Below are 18,142 nucleotides of genomic sequence, written 5' to 3' on the forward strand. Positions count from 1 at the left end.
GTATGAAGTGTGTTGCTTTACTCAACTTATCCACTACCACCATAATGGAATCATTATTCTTCTTCGTTCGAGGCAATCCGGTTATAAAATCCATGGAGATAGTCTCCCATTTCCATTCCGGAATGGGTAAGGGTTGTAGCAGCCCTGCTGGATGCAAATGCTCCGCCTTGATCTGCTGACATTCTAGACATCGTGCTAGATATTCAGCTACCTCCTTCTTCATTTTTGGCCAGTAATATTCTTTTCGAAGAGCGGTAACCATTTTCTGGTATCCTGGATGCCCAGTGTAATGGCTGATGTGGAATTCGTCCAGAATCAACTTCTTAAGACTGTCTTCATTGGGTACATACAGCTTTTTATTAAAGTACAACATCCCGGCATCATCTAGCTCATACCCTTGTTGTATTTCCTTACCAGATAGTTGTTGTATTTGTTGTTTAATTTGCTGATAAACAGCATCTTGTTCAGCCGCTGTTTTTATCTTTTCCAACAGAGTACTTTGCCATTTACTGACCGAAATCTTGCACACGCACTGTACCTTCCGACTTAATGCATCCGCTACTCGGTTCTCCTTTCCTTTTAGATGCTTAATTTCAAAGTCGAACCCGCTTAAGAAGTCAGCCCAACGAGCTTGTCTCGTATTTAGGGTGGGTTGGCTGAAATAGTTCGTTAGGATGTGATGGTCTGTTAGCAACAGAAATTTTCTGCCCAAGAGATAGTGTCGCCACATTTTCAGGGCATGAATGACATCTGCCAGCTCCAAGTCGTAAGCAGAGTATTTCTGCTCATGTTCCTTCAGTTTCCTAGATTCATATGCAATGACTCTTCCTTCTTGCATCAGCACTCCTCCCACACCTTCTTTACTTGCGTCTGTGCAGACCACGTAATCCTTATTAGGATCAGCTATACTCAATACAGGTGCGGTGGTGAGTAAGTGCTTGAGCTGTTCAAAGCTCTTCTGGCATTCTGAGGTCCACTTAAATACTTTTCCCTTCTTTTGTAAGGAGGTGATAGGGTATGCTACCCTCGAAAAGCCTTCAACAAATCTTCTATAATAACCCGCTAACCCCATAAAGGACCTAATATCTGCCACGTCCTTTGGTATGGGCCACTCCATTATAGTTCTGATTTTCTCAGGATCTACTGTGATTCCTTCCTTTGTGATTACATGGCCTAAGTATTGTATCTCCTCCTTGAAGAAATCACACTTACTAAACTTTGCATATAATTGATGCTCTCGCAAAGTTTGCAACACCAATCTAAGGTGTTCCTCATGCTCCTTTCTCGATTTGCTGTAAATCAGAATGTCATCTATGAATATCAGCACAAACTTGTCTAAGAACCGGTGAAACACACTGTTCATCAAACACATGAAGGTAGCAGGTGCGTTGGTCAGACCAAAAGGTAGCACCACGAATTCATAATGCCCATACCGCGTTCTGAAAGCGGTCTTAGCGATATCCTCCTCTTTAATTCTGATCTGATGGTAACCAGATCGCAGATCGATTTTAGAGAATACCGTCGCTCCCTTCACCTGATCAAAAAGTTCGTCGATCCTAGGCAAAGGATATTTATTTTTGATCGTGAGCTTATTCAGCTGACGATAATCAATGCACATCCGAAAGGTTCCATCTTTCTTTTTGACAAACAGCACTGGGGCTCCCCAGGGTGATACACTGGGACGGATGTAATTTTTATCTAACAGCTCCTGCAGTTGCATTTTTAATTCTGTTAGTTCTGGTACACTCATACGGTATGGTGCCCGTGATACAGGTGCTGCCCCCGGAATCAGTTCAATGGTGAAATCCACATCTCTTTTAGGTGGTAATCCCGGTACCTCCTCGGGAAAAACATCTGCAAATTCCTGCACCACCGGAATGTTACCCAACATGGCAGTTTTATCCTTCTGATTAGCGTAACCCACCTGAATAGCATAGATTTGACATTTCTTCTTGATGCATTTAGCTAACTGAGTTGCTGTAATGGGTCGAATCTGTACATGATGTTTGATTCCTTGTAACTCCTGCTGCTCCCCACAGTCATCCTTATAGTAAATAGTTTTTGTCTTGCAATTCACTAAGGACCAGTGCTTCTCCAGCCAATCCATCCCAATCAGGATATCATAGGAACCCAACAGTAGTACATTTAAATCTGCCACTATTGGTTGTCCTGCTATGGTTAACGAACAATTATTTACTTTGGCCAAGACTCGTCTCTTGGCTCCTGTAGCTAATTGGACCAACCACGGATTTCTGAACTTTTCAACTTGCATTTTACACTGTTCTACTATTTTAGGGCTAACATAGCTTAAAGTAGCTCCTGGATCAATAAGAACAGTTATAGAAAGATTTGAGATTTTACCTTCGAATTCAACCATAGATGGCTGGTATTCCGCTTGTCGGTCTTCCAAAGTTGCATTAATTCTGGGTACACTGCGTGCCACGTCCCCAACGGTCGATGCCTCATGAATTTGGGATATCTGGTCTGTCCCCTTTCGCTGTGGGCAGTTTTTAACATAGTGAGGTCCTCCACAGCCCCAGCATTGAACTGGCGGTCTGGTCATCCCCTCGCCTTCTGGTCTAACAGACTGCTCATTTGCTCTAGATTCGCTCATTGGCCTGGATCGGGGCGCGTTCCTTGCAACAGGTCTACTGTTTAATCCTTTACCAGCACTTTTACTTCCACTGCTGCGACCTCCTTTGCTGCTCCCAACCATCTGACTGCTTCTTTTCTCATTCCATCTTTTGTTTGAGGTATCCCCCTTCTACTTACTCTCCTGGTAGCAGATCCTTGCTTTACGAATAGCCTCATCCATGGTTCTAGGATTGTCAAACTCAATCCTTTCCCTTATATATGAAGGTAAGCTGCTCACAAACCTTTGGACCTTGGCTTTCTCCTCCTTGATGTAAGGTACATAACGTAGCAGTGAGGTAAAGCGATTAATGAACTCATCCATTGTCTGTTGTCCCAATCTTAAATCATGAAATTCCCTTGCCTTTTCATCGTAAAAACGTTCAGTCAGATACCTCTCTTTGAAGTATTTCTGAAACTTCTCCCAGGTAATGGTCCGTTCACTTACCCCTTTGACAATTTTGATTTCCTCCCACCACAAGGTTGCCTTACCTTGTAACTGAAAAATAGCTAATCTTGCCTTCAGGTTATGATCATACTCGTACAACTGAAAATATTTATTCATATTTATTAACCAAGCTTCAGCTGCTTCCTCCTGTTCGCCATCAAAATGCGGGGGTTTAATTTTTCGAAACTCTCCCTGCAGCTCCATTTTCTGTCGTTTTGAAGTTTGTTGTTCTGGTACATTATCAGAATGATCCTCCTTGCCTTCTGAAAGTTCAGGTTCCATCTGATAATTCTGTTCTTCTGTCATCCTCTGTTGTTCCGCACTGGGGTTGGACAGAGGGGGATTTTGCCTATCCGACAAACTCTTCAAAATTCTTTCTTGTTCAACTGTCAACCGCGCGTTGTCCTCTCGCAACCGTGCCATCTCATTCTTCAATTCCTGGACAGTTTCCAGGATTGCAAGGTTGGTACTTCGTGTTTCTGCACCCAATTGTACCCACAACTCTGGATTCTCTTGAGGGTTACTGCCGGTTCCTTGCATTTTGTCTCTTTTCTGGCTTAACTGCTAGTTGTTGTAATTCTGTATTTCACCCCAAATAGACAGAACACAGTTAAGCACATTATTATCTTGCATATGTTTGCATGGTGTACCCTTCAGCACAATGAAACATGTTCTACTTGAGGCCACAGTGTTGAAACTGGGCTTTGATACCAATTTGTCACATTTTTGTTCACATATACATAAAAAAAAAAAAAAAATTAATGTATGCCTAACATAATAAGCAAGCACTACATTACTATTTCTGCGTCTTTATATGTGTACCTTTACTTTTAACGAGCAACCACATACGTTATATAATCTATTAACACATCATATGTTTATTCAAATGGTAGCCTTTGCAATACATGAACCATACGGCATTGTAATGTATTAATGTGTTAATGTGTTATCGAATGTGATTTGGGTGTAAGCCCTACCTCACGGCAACCTAGCTATAAGTTTACCACAGTGTCATATATTAATCTGGCGTGGCCTTTGATGGTCCTGCCACAGCTTATACAGGTGCCAACTCACCCAAGCCTTTAAGACATTCGTCCTTACTGGGGCAGGTGGCATGGTATGGCTCCTTTGGCCATGTGACACCTTGGAAACGGGGATCTCGGTTCTGACGCTTCTGGTTCCCACCTTACTTCGACGGCTCGGATCTCATCCAGAGATCGGATGGTTAATATGTATTCTAGGGTTTGTTATGATATATAAACATTCGCCTACAAACTCGGGGTTCATTTCCATGCTGGCCTTCTCGGCTCCGGTCCAGTGTTCCACCTCCGGTTTAATGCCACCAGCAGCATTCTCTTACTCGGCAAACGCTTCAGATGCTAAGAACTGCTTGTCAACCGGTCATCTTAGGTACTGGTTCTTGATTTCCAATTTCATAGTGTTTGTTAATCGTTCGATTTATTTTTACAATGTCTTACTGGTTGATTTCTCTTGTTGCTATGGTATGCAGCCGCGTCCTGCAACCCTTCGGATGGAACAAGGGTGGCTTTTTACGGCGATTCAACCCTCTCTGTCACAGGTAAGTTGAAGCTCATGCTACTTCACCTGCATATCAGAACTCAAAGTCACCGGTCTGAAACTATGGTTTATGGTGGATGCAGACCACCGCTCCTACGCGGGTTTCCTCATCTCACTCACTGAGGTATTCTATGTAGAGAACCCTCACAGTGCATCCTCATTGCCGCCTGGTCTTAGCAGTAAATTTTTAGTTAAGTTATGGTTCAATGGAACCTGGGTTCTTTTACAAATGTTCATAATCTTCATTGTTATACAGTACTGTTTAAGACACACCCGATTTGGGTTGATACGACTGTTCTTAGGTTTTGGGTTGCGGATCTGGCCTCAGCGCTCAGATCCAGCAACAGTTCCTCTGTGGCTTGCATTCAAACAATGTGTATAGTTAATTTCTCTTCCAGGGTTTTCCCTTCGATGCTATACGTAATTTTAGATTCATATTATGCTGAAACGGTCTAAGCATCAGGGCCATTTTCGCATTGTCATAGTATTGTGAAATTGTTTAAGCCTCAGAGCAACTTTACTTGGCATTTACATGATTCTGTATCGAATTTCCTTGATCCTGATACTGAATATGGGGTTTAAGTTATTATTGCGATTTCTGCTGGTTTACATGACTGCCGTAGCATAAATAATCTTAGATTACAATGCTAGCTTCAGACTCACTCCATTTTTATTGTGCGTTCATCATTTTTGCTAACCTGCTCGACATGCATTCATAGGCTGTCTTCTATATTATTCTTTACTTTTCTCTTATGGAAATGCCGTTTCAACCGAGGTTTCTCTTTACGGCTACATGCACAACCTTGCTTGTATTTACAATGTATGGCCCATTCGAGGCCGCATGCACAGGATTGTATTTATAAATGTAACCCTTTTTACAGTTACATGCATAGGTTATACAAATAAATGTAACCCTTTTCTCAGTTACATGCACAGGTTTATATAAATAAATGTAACCCTTTTCACAGTTACATGCACAGGTTTATATAATAAATGTAACCCTTTTCACCGTTACATGCACAGGTTTATATAATAAATGTAAATGTATATTTCTTTCCCTTTATCGTTCTAAAGAACTGGGTTTTTGCTATCAGGTCCGCTTGTGACTTAAATACATGGGTTATGAGAACCAAATGATTATTGTTCTCTGTCACGTAGTTTATCAATAAACTCTGTTTATCTAGAATATTTATCTATTCTGTTTCATGTATTCAGCCAGTTATTCCTGTTAACAGTAGGGTTGTTTATTCTTCTGCCACAACGGCATCTGACTACGGTCAGTATACCTCTATTCAAATTCAGAGGTCTTATCCCTCATTTCCGTCGACATACTACAACATTTAATGATTTTCTTTCAAGTGCTCACTATTGTTTTGTTTTACTGCTAACCTTGCGGCTGTTAAACAGCGTTCTGGTTTTGCTAATAAGGGTATGTCAAGTCTGTTACACAATAACCAGATCTTGATTAACCTTTCTCTGTACCGATATTCAGTCTTGACTAAATATCTAGGTATAGCTTGTTTAATGTGATGCTAGCTCAGACCCTGTCTGTTAATTGACAGTCTGTCCCTTAGCTCTAGGACTACACCTGTACATTTAGATTAACATTGCGACAGTGTCTAGGAAAATGCAAGACATGTTTTCCTGTTCAACTACTGAAATTTTAATGCATAATTATTTTCAATCAGGGACTTCACAGTTCGGAACCGTACCTGGTCTGCCAGTATCAGGAATGGTTTTTCAAACAAAACAAGTCACCTGAGCTTTAATTCTGCTCGTCCACCCAGCCATGAGATCCATCCCTCAGACGGAATTCTCCCCCCGAGCCATCCTTCAGGCCTCCAGCCCTCAACAGGATTTGTGCACCCTCTGTGCCTGGTTATCTGGTCCTAACCAGACTTAACCATTTTTTTCTTTTCTTTCTTTTTCCTGTTCTTGGAAAAGAATTTCCTCTGTCTGTCCTCACAGCACAGAACTCCCTCCCTCAGTCAGGACTTTTCCTGTTTTGGAGGGTAGTTTCCATCAGTTATCACAACTTATCTCTTTCTTTAAGATCCACCTCTTAGAGGCTACCAGCATTTCAAGAAACATTTAAATTACTTTTATAAAAGAAATAGTTTGTCACAGTTTTGTTTAAAACATAACAACAACTGTATTACTGTCTTTTACCACAGTAAACTTTTCACATTTACATATCCTGGGGTCATTACAAATAATAATTTAAACTTAAGTTTTGCTTTTATTAACTTTTATCATTCTCTTTAGCCTTGGTAAGGTGATATGTATAGTCTAAGTATTTTTATGTTTATCTATCATTAAAAACCATTTAATTTATGTAATGTCTAAAAGGGTTTTAGGTGAATTTTTTTGGTCAAATTTTAATTTTTTGTGTTTTAACTAGGTTTTTGAGTGCATATATTGATTTAGCAGCTTAAAAAACTGCGGTGGGTGACAAGTTAAACATGTGATTCCAAGAAATCTATCCTAGGTTCTAGACAAATTAGACAAAAAACCATATGCCTAAAAACCTTCAAAAACATGTAAACATTTTAAAACCATATAAACATAAAACATATAATCATATTTAAAAACATGTAATAATATTCTCAGCCAAAAAAGTTCATTTCCACTTTAATATGGAAATTCATTGCATGTTATTAATTTATAAATAATTCTTCTTAATGTACGATGGGCCGATAGCATGGCTTATAAATACCACATACCAAATATTGCATGTGATTATATGGCATTTTTTTAAATTAACTAATCATAAATAATTAATTAACTCGGAGATAAATCATAACCCATGGCATATTCCATGGATTTCAAGTCTCTCCCATCCACCTAATTTTGGATGCACTAATATGGAATAGACATGCCTCTCAATGTGACTACTCTCAATTAGGTTTTCTTTCTTAACAGTTATAGGTTTTGTAAAAAAAAATCTTATTGTTAGTCAATGTCATTGCATAACTATAGCTATATATTTCCTCTTGACCACTATTTTCAAGCATTTGATTACACAATAATTTTTAAGGTCTTATTGAAGCTTTGTGCCATGAGTATAATGTCTCGTATTTTCTGGCTATAATTTTTAAATGTAGTTGCAATGTTTTTACGATGATTTTTAAATATTTTTAAATGTTATGTGTTTGGATTTTAATGTTAGCGTTTGTGAATGTTACAATTGTTGTGTTATATTTTGATGTGTATATAATTGTCTATTACTAATTAGTTGGTGATGAAGAAGGGAGACAATGTTGTCAATAATTTGTAGGAAGATTGATATTGCACATCTATTTCATTTAATTTTAATTTTAAGTATCACAACTTCTGAAAGCTAATAAAGTAATTATAAATAGCGTTCCTCTAAATATTAAAAAATATATCTTGAAGACTATTTTTAATAATTTACTACATCAAGATTATTCTTCAAATAATTTGTTTCTTTGTTTATGCTTGAAATAATTCATTTCTTTAAGAATATTTTGATTAATTTTTTGATCTATAGTTTATTTTGCATATCAAGAAATAATTTATTTTTTTAAAAAATTTAATGAGTGGCCAGATTTGTAAAATATTTACTTTACTTGTTTCTCCAAACAATTATCACATCTCCTTAGAGAATAGTCTGATTTGTTTTGATGTTTACATGAAATTGATTTATTATTTTTTAATATATATAATTATCTATTAATAGTCAATTGGTAATTGGTAATGAAATAAGGAGATAATATTGTCAAAGAATTAATTTGCACTTTACATATTCAGATCTAGAACACCTACAAACCATGATAAGAATTAGAAAGAGAGCATGGTCTGCCGAGAAAGCCTCTTGGTAATGCTGAGACAAAGCATGGTCCTCCGAGTAGGTTGCTTACTACGGTCTGTATCTCATTCTACAATATACAAGTTAAAATAATCTTTGTATTTCTTTGGTAGTGATCTAGGTCTATTAGATCTTGATATCGAATAAACAACTTCACAATTTGCTTTCCTCTGTTGCCTCCATAGCCATATGAAACAGAGGAAATGAGTCCACGGAAAATAGAATAAATTCCATTATTATCATCATTGTTCATGGGAGCTTTATTGTTACCTTGTCCACAAGAAATATTCATTTGTACCAATGCCCGTATTGAATGATTATTTATTTTGTACAAGAAATATTTATTTGTACCAATGTCCATATTGAACGATTTTACTATAACATTGTTAGAATTCTACTTTCACTTCAACAAAAAAAAATGTTTAAGTACATAATTATTTGAAAGTCAAATAAAATATATAAAAAGAGTGAACCATATTCAATCCTTATAGAATTATAAAATGAAAATGAAGTTACATCAAAATTATTTAGTTTTATGTTGAAATATATAATTATTTAGAAAGAAGGTTCAAACAATGTAAGACGACAAACCAAGGTCATTGTTTACTAATTATTTTCTAGCCAACTACCTCAAGAAACTCAAGCAAGTCCCTCTCACACTCTCTGAAGCCACCTCTCCACTTATAACTTGAACCACCTCTCTCGCACTCAATAATTCACATCTTGCATTTCAGAGTGGTTAGAGATGAATTAAGTTACTATTTTTTTCCTAGCCAACTACCTCAAGAAACTCATTCAAGTCCCTCTCACACTATCTGAATTATGTTACTAGGTTTTTCCTAGCCAACTACCTCAAGAAACTCATTCAAGTCCCTCTCACGCTATGTGAAGCCACCTTTCCACTTATAGCATTAACCACCTCTCGCACTCAACAATTTACATCTTGCATTTTAGAGTGGTTAGAGATGAGTTACGTAGAGACCATGCTAGATCCAGATCTAGTAAGTGTTCAGATGGATCATATATCTTGAAATGAAAAGAGATATGATCCCTCTTAGCACTTGGAGATTCAGATTTAAGATGAAACTAGGCTTCTTTAAATCCCCCTTTAAATAGGCTATATTCCATGTGAACACTATGGACCAATACCGTGGGCTATCATAAACTTGGATCTCAAAACCACCACTAACTTGACCAAGTGAAGTTTACGTTAACTACCAAACAAAATTAATAAAAATAAAAATACTAATATAAAATTTTTATTTTAACATAGATTTAATTTATTTTTATTTTATTTTATTTATAACATCTAATCTATTTTTATTTTATTTTATTTATAACATCTTTCAACCCAATGATAAATTGGAGGCATATTTATAAGATATATTTATGGCTTTAATGGTTGAGATGGTATTAAAAAATGTATTTTTTTATTAAAATTAAACAAGTTTGGTTTTACCATAGACATGGTGAAACAAGTTATTTAGTGGTTTTCATGCCCATAATTTTGGTAAAATGTGGATTTTTTTGAATGGTTTTCATACCACACGCCTCATAAAATTTGGGCTTTTTTAAAGTGATTTTATCACCCATAGACTTGGTAAAAAGTGGGTTCTTCTAGTGGTTTTCATGGACTTTCGCTTTTTCAATTTCTATAATACAGACATCCTGACGTAAGTTCTTTCTTATTTGATGAAACTATGTGGAACCTTCACAAAAAAAAAGGAGTTTGTAAAATCTTCTGGTTATGCAAAGTTCATAATTTTAATTTTAAACATGGACCATTCTTAGGTTTTCTTATAATAATATTTAATGTTTTGTTTGGGTGCTTAGACGGATTAAAAAGTGAATACTTAAATTAAGTCTTCTAAAGATCAATAATGAGATTTATTTAATTATACTATTTTAATAAATAATTATTTTTATAAGTTTTTAAATTAAAAAAAAAAAAAAATATATATATATATATATATATATATATATATATATATAATTGCAGATTTTAATTATCTTAATAGACATATTTATTATTAATAGAGATTTGTTTCAAAGCAGGTATGTTTTTTCTAAAAATTTATTTAAAAAAATACCATATGAATATGTGTTAAAGTTTTTCGTTAATAATCTCGTTTCATATTTTGAAGTTTTATATATGTTTAATTCATATATTATTTGTTTTAATAATAATAATAATTTAAAATTAAGTTATAGTTTAGTTAATTTTTATGATTCTTTTTAGTCTCGGTAAGGTGATATGTATGAGTCTAAGTATTTTTATGTCTATCTATCATTAACAACCATATAATTTATATGATGTCTAAAAGGTTTTTGGGTGAAGTTTTTTTGCCAAACTTTAAATTTTGTTTTTTTAAATGGGTTTTTCTCTCCATATTTTGATTTAGCAACTTGAAAAATCCTAGGTGACAACTTAAACATCTGATTACAGGAAATCCCTACTAGGTTCTACACAAATTAGACCAAAAAAATATGCCTAAAAACCTCTACACAAATTAGACCAAAAATATATGCCTAAGAACCTTCGGAAACATGTAAACATTTTAAAACCATATATACATATAAACATATTTAAAAATATGTAATAATATTGTGAACCAACAAGATTCATTGCCATTTTAATATGGAAATTCATCGCATGTTATTAATATGTAAATAATTTTTCTTAATATAGGATGGGTCGATAGCATGGCTTATAAATACCACATACTGAATATTGCATGTGATTATCTGACATTTCTCTTAATTAAGTAATCTTAAATAATTAATTAAAAAGAATATTTAACTTGAATATAAATCATAACCAATGGCATATTCCATGGATTTCAAGTCTCTACCATCCACCTAATTTTGGAAGGCCTACTATGGAATAGACATGCCTCCCAATGTGATTACTATCAATTAGCTTTTCTTTCTTAATAGTTATGGGGTTTGTAAAAAATTTGTATTGTTAGTCAATGCTTGGAGGACTATAGCTATAGATTTCCGCTTGACCACTATTCATTTAGAATTGACCAATCCACGTTATAATGTTTAAGTTCCAAAAAGAATATTTTCCAATATTATTGAAAATTTTATTTTCAAACATTTGATTACACAATAATTTTTAAAGCCTTATTGCAACCTTCTGCAATGAGAATAATGTCTCGTATTTTTTGGCCATAATTTCTAGATGTAGTTGCAATGTTTTTGCGATGATTTTTAAAGATTTTTAAATATTTTTAAATGTTTATGTGTTTGGATTTGGATGTTAATGTTTGTGAATGTTACAATTGTTGTGTTATATTTTGATGTGTATGTAATTGTTTATTACTAATTAGTTGGTGATGAGGAAGGGAGACAATGTTGTCAATAATTTGTAGGAAGATTGATATTGCACATATACTTCATTTAATTTTAAGTATCACAACTTCTTAAAACTAATTATAGTAATTATAATTAGCGTTATTGAAAAATTTATCTTGAAGAGTAGTTTTAATAATTTGTTGCATCAATATTATTCTTGAAATAATTTGTTTCTTTCTTTATGCTTGAAATAATTAATTCCTTTATAAATATTTTGAATATATTGTTCCATGAAATTGATTTATTAGTAATTTTCAACATATTTTGAATATATGTAATTGCGTGTTAGTAAATGTTTGGTGATGATGAAGGGAGATGATATTGTCAAGTATTAATTTGCACTTTCCATGTTCACATCTCGACGACCTAGAAACCACCACAAAAATACTAAGATTATATTATTGTGTATATCGTAGAATCTGATACAAACCATGATTAAAAAAAACCTCCTTTGAGGAAGTGTGGACGACTGAGAAAGTTTGGTGGTAATGAAAACCTACGATTGAAGTGAAAAGAAACCATGGGCGGCCGAGAAAGCCTCGTGGTAATGCTAAGACAAAGTGGGATCTTCCGTTTGTCGATAATGAGGGAGGGGGATATCCCCTCTCACTTGTTATCAACAAAATGAGGATCCCACTCTCTCTCAGCATCACCGTGAGGCTTTCTCGACCGCCCATGGTTTCTTTTCACTTCAACCGTAGGTTTTCATTACCACCAGACTTTCTCAGTCGTCTGCGCTTCCTCCTACTAATTTGCTTACCATGGTCTGTATCTCATTCTATAATATACAAATTAGAATAATCTTTGTATTTCTTTGGTGGTTTTCTAGGTCATTGAGATCTTGATATCATGGGGTAGTCTAATAATAATAATAATAATAATGGCTAAATGATGCAGCGATAAATATGAAAGGGAAACCCCTAAAATTATTTTTTGGCTAGTTTAGGTATTGTTTTAATATATAATGGCACATGGAAATGCAAAGGGAAAAGACTCCATGGTTATAGCTAGGATAAATAGGCACTTAATGACCTGCAATGTGGGCCAAACTAAAGAAAAAAATGCCTTCAAGGAAAATAATGGATGAAGTCCAAAACACATGTTGCACATCTGTCCTCAACACTCGAATTATCTATGTTGGTATTATGAATTCTACATTTTATGTTTCCCTAATATTTGTCTATTTTCCCTCACTTTAGTATAGAGAAGAGGTTTCCCCTCACTTTTATGATGCATTATGAAGGCTTAATTAATATTTTGATATAATATCATAGAATGTCAACTAATATGACAAGTCACTAGTGAAAAATAAGGAGTAGCAAAAGGAAAAAGCATTGGGCATGATCCCTAATACTCGACACACTCAGTCATTAAGGGTGCAAAAAGGGGACCTATTCTTATATTAATTTGATTAACCTTATTGGATATATGTGGAAAAAAAATTTGGGTCGAGGTGAATGATCCTTTGATGAAATGCATGGATGAAAACACGAAGCACATGTGTAGTAGGTGTGAAAAACATGCTAGGGAATGAGCTAGAACTAAGTCATCACTTAAAAGTAAAGTAAAGTAGAATGTGTTACTATTGAAGAGATTGTTATAGAAATGAAAGATGAAAGGAAAAAGCAATTTCTTTTTCATCTTAAGAAAATATGGAATTGTGGAAACATTGACGACAATGTTTATTAAGAGGGGGGGAATATGTAACACCCCTATGGCTCTTCTTTTTAACCATTTTTTATTTTTATACATTGAGCTATTATTGGACTTAATGGAAATAGATACCATGATGAGACTCATGTGATGATGCAATTATTTTATTATTATTTGAGTTAGTAAATAAAATTCTTGGAAATATTAAGGAAGGAGCACTAGAATTTAGAAGATTTCTTACCGACATAGAAAAAAATGTTGTTGATGGTCAAGTCCACATGATGGACCTTCCCTAAAAGTATTTTTAAAAAAATCCATAGGAGAAAGTAAAATTAACATAATGGGAGAGAAATATTATGTTAATCCCTTAGTTGGAGACAAGTACTATGTGGGGTGGAATAAAGCACTTTGGAGACAAAATCTTGCTTTAAAGAAAAAGAAAATTATCCCTTTTTAAGAAAAAACTAAAATTAAAAGGCCTAGGAAAAAGTCTGGTAGACCTTAAAAGTAGGACACTGCTAAGAAATATCTTGGGAAGAAAACTATAAAAGAATGACCCATAAATCAAAACGGGTGGATTCTAAAAGGCAAGAATATCTTAGCTCGAGGGGGGCGGGGACTATTGGAGGTAGTTCATGGTTGGGTGGAATGTGCTTCGCTCGTGAATATTTCCCAACAAATAACTATAGAGTTTTAAAGTCCACAGAAAATTCTATCTTCTAGCTTCTAAAGGTATGCCAATGTTTATTAATTTTGATTTTCGGCATTAACCCCTCCTTTTTTATATTGTGGCGAGCATGCAAATGAACGTATATTGGCTTGTGTGGCGTCTGACATATCATGATTATAGAGTTGTTAATTTTGGAATGTTAAGTAGTTAAAATATATATTTACATATTTCATATAGATACATATTATATATGTATTTATACAAAGGATGTGGCTTAATTTAGAATAATACAAATAATTATTTAAGGAAAATTCGTTCATCTAATATATTCCATGTAAAAAGTGATGTCTGTTCAGACATAGATATCAAATGATACATCATATTTATTCCTAAATATAGATATAAATCCATTTAACCACATTCATTTATTGAGTTACAGTCCTTGTACATCTAAAGTTCTAAATAAATTCAATATTTGTCCACTTTAAGAGTTGTAAAACATCAATTGGTAATGCACTGACCCAAAAGATTATTAGTCCCTATCATGTGTCGCATGGGACTATAGTAATTGAATTTAGATGTTAGCATTACTACTCCTTGTGGTTAACCTAGTGTTTTTATTTTAATTCCAAGCGAGAGTGTTAGTGTCAGTGTCTTCACACTGCCATCAGTGATCAAAATTACTCTTTTGCATCTCATACTAGGTGTCCCATTCTGATAAGTTGCATTCCATTAGATCATGGATCAACTGATGGTAGGGTTCAATTCAGTTTTTTCCCTCATTACATATATTTGCTGACCTCTGTTCATACTTTTCAGGTCAATTGTTCATGTTTAAATAGGTCTTAGGTCTTAGGGTTTTAGTCTCATTACGTCTAGGGTTTCCTCCATGGTCAAATTTCAGTGATTATTTCCAATAATGGTTAGCAAAGACATGATGAGTTTATTAACGATCATAAAAGTCAAAATGTGTTAATTTTTAAGCTTAATGAAGGGCTCACCTCAAAACTAGTTTTGAGGTGAAAACAGAGCGTTTGGATTTCATAGTTAAATTTAATGTAATTTTATCATTCTCATATGTAATAAATGGTTCCATGATGCTCCTGGTCACCTGGTGATATTGCCAAGCACCTGCCACTGCAAAAATCAAGTCATCTTGAGCACCAATCCGCCTACAAAAGCAAAAGAGAACAAACCCTAATTTCCTCTCCCACTAAGCTAGGGTTGGATATGGGATAAGATATATCTGAGCAGAGGAGGCATGAGAAATATCAAAAAGAATGAGGTCATATCATATCATCAAACATCAGGTCTCTGCCATTTTTGAGAAGTCATTCCAAGGAACAAGCCATTCATCACACATAAGGGACGGTTTTTCTTCAAACTGTGTTTCTGAGCAAGAAAAGATGAATTTGGAAAAAGTGAGAGAGGTTTTTGTCCAAAATAGGCCAAGGAAGAAAAACCTCCTTCACTTTTTACACAGGTGTCATGGTTTTAGAGAAATGTAAAACATACAAGTGCCTCAAGAGAGTTAATGCACCTCTAGAGTGACCTTGGTAAAATCAATATTTATCCTAGCTTGGTTGGCCAAATGACTTTCTTGATGAGTAAAATGATAACTAAACACAAATATATTTCCAATGAGCTATCATGAGCTCAATTTGGAGTTGAGAAAGACCTTCAAAAGTTGACTGCAACAACACTCTTCATTTAGGCAGCCTCATTCAGCACATTTTGACTAGTCTTGGGAGATTGAACTTTTGACAGGGAAAATGAACTCCAAATTCGAAAATTCAAGATGTTCTGGAAAGTAGACTTGATAAGATTTCCAACGAGCTATCTCACGCCCGATTTGGACACCGAGAAGGCCTCCAAAAACGGTATGCAAAAGGCGCTGTGCATAGGAATAATGGCGTTGCACATTGGATTGGCGCTACACATTGGATTGGCGCTGCGCATTGGATTGTCTCTGCCAGTGCAAAATAACAAGGGTGCTACACATTGGATTGGCACTGTGCACCTATTGGAGGGCGCTACGCACCTATTGAACCCTCCCAAAACACTGCCAAATGACCTCAAATTTCCTCAAGTCTTCAAGTTAGCTTGTTACAAGTAAGTGAATTGATCCTCCTTGCTGAAGAAGTGTTTTTGCACGAAATTTTGTTGGCCTTTGCTCATAAAAATCAAAACCATAGTGTGCGTTGTTCACTTACTGTCAAGGTTCATTTGCTCACTGTTCATCAAGTTTTATTCATCCATCTCTGCTATTGGTTCCTAAAACCTCATACACTACATATTAAAACCCTACCCTCCATATAAAACCCTATCCTATATACATCTCGTTCCCACACATAAACTCCTAAACCCTACCCTCCATACAAAACCCTACTCACTCCCCTAAACCCTACTTACTCCATAAATCCCATTCTCACTCCCATTCACCCTCACCTACTCATCCTAAAATCTCTTCATACTCATCTTTCATCCATCCACCCTATCTCATCATTCACCACAAGTGTTCACAAACAATGAAAAAGGTCAAGTGACTAGGCAGTGAAGAGGCAAGGCTTTGAGAAGCCAAAAGGAGCAAAAAAAATTAGAAATCCTGGCTAAAGCTTCATTAGCTCAGCAAGGAACTTAATGAGGTTTTCTCTTGCCAAATTTGAAGAAATTTTGAGAATTTTCGGTCATTTTGCATTTTTTGAAATTTTTACATAGGAAATTCCAATAGGTGGCGTTGCGCTTTTGATGGGGACACTCTTTTGGAAAATGGCTTGCATATTTGGATTAAGCATCAAAAAATAAGCAAACCTAGAAAGTTTGAGAAAATTTGGAGAAGATATTGGCCACCAAAAGGGCAAAAAGCACCCAAAAAATACCCTCTCTACCACTTTTTTGACCCACAACAAGCAGTCTTGTGACAATCAACTTTTAGAGGGGCAAATGGCCTCCAAATCAGGAAATTCAAATTGCTCCAGAAACTAGACAGACAGGGCTTTCCAACAAGCCATCTTGGGCCTGATTTGGATGTGTGGAAGACCTCCAAAACTGCCTCTGAAGTGGCACTGCGCATTAAATCAGTGGCGCTGCGCATTAAATGAAATTTTGCCAGTTTTGCTAGAAAAGTCAAATTTTTCCTAGTTTTCTCTACAGTTGACTTTTTCTCGCTCTCTTGGTGAATTTGGCATGGTAAATGATGTAACTTGATGTAATTATGGATGTAAAACACTTGATAGGGTAGATACATCAAGTCAAAGGTGGTTTTGAGTTGAATGAATTGGTTTCCTTGGTTTTAGAGGCAAGTTGTTCCACTGCCTACTTTTGTGTTCCTAGTTTAGATATGGTTGAAACCACCCCTCTTCTCATGGATTCGACCCCTGATGGCTAGCATAGGTGGTTTGATGCCTATATTATGTACTTTCTTAGTCATTTGTAAAGGTTGGACTCTTGTGGAAGCTCTGAGCTCTATTGTATATCTCTACAGTAGTTGGCAAGGAATAAAACCAGGTTTCACAGCTATTTTTGTGGGATTCTTGTGATATTGAGTTTATGTATTGTTTCTTCTTTGTAATGAGTTTTTCTGATGTTTTATATGTATCCACATCTCCTCTTCTAAACTAAATGAATCAAGGTGAATAGACAAAATACACTAATTTACAGTGCTTTGTCTTGGGAATGCATTTGGTTTTCTGTGTTTTTCAACAGTTTGAAGAGGATTCATGCTCCTCATGCCCTCCTCAACCCATCAGCAGTCTAAATCTACCATCTCAATCAATTTCTACTACATAAATCCTTTGTCTACCTCGCCCCACAGAACATGTATGTATCCCTGATTTGATTTCCCGGACCCAACTTACCTGTTCCATTTCATCCAACAACCAATCATCAAAATCAACCAAAAATCCTCTGAGCTACTATACCTAGCCTAAAATCTACATTAAATTTCAATCATCTCAAGTCATAATTGCAACCA

The sequence above is a fragment of the Pinus tabuliformis genome, chromosome X (assembly GCF_031772625.1).
Source record: "Pinus tabuliformis cultivar Carrire ecotype Pingquan chromosome X, CPIR1, whole genome shotgun sequence".
NCBI classification, from domain to species: domain Eukaryota; kingdom Viridiplantae; phylum Streptophyta; class Pinopsida; order Pinales; family Pinaceae; genus Pinus; species Pinus tabuliformis.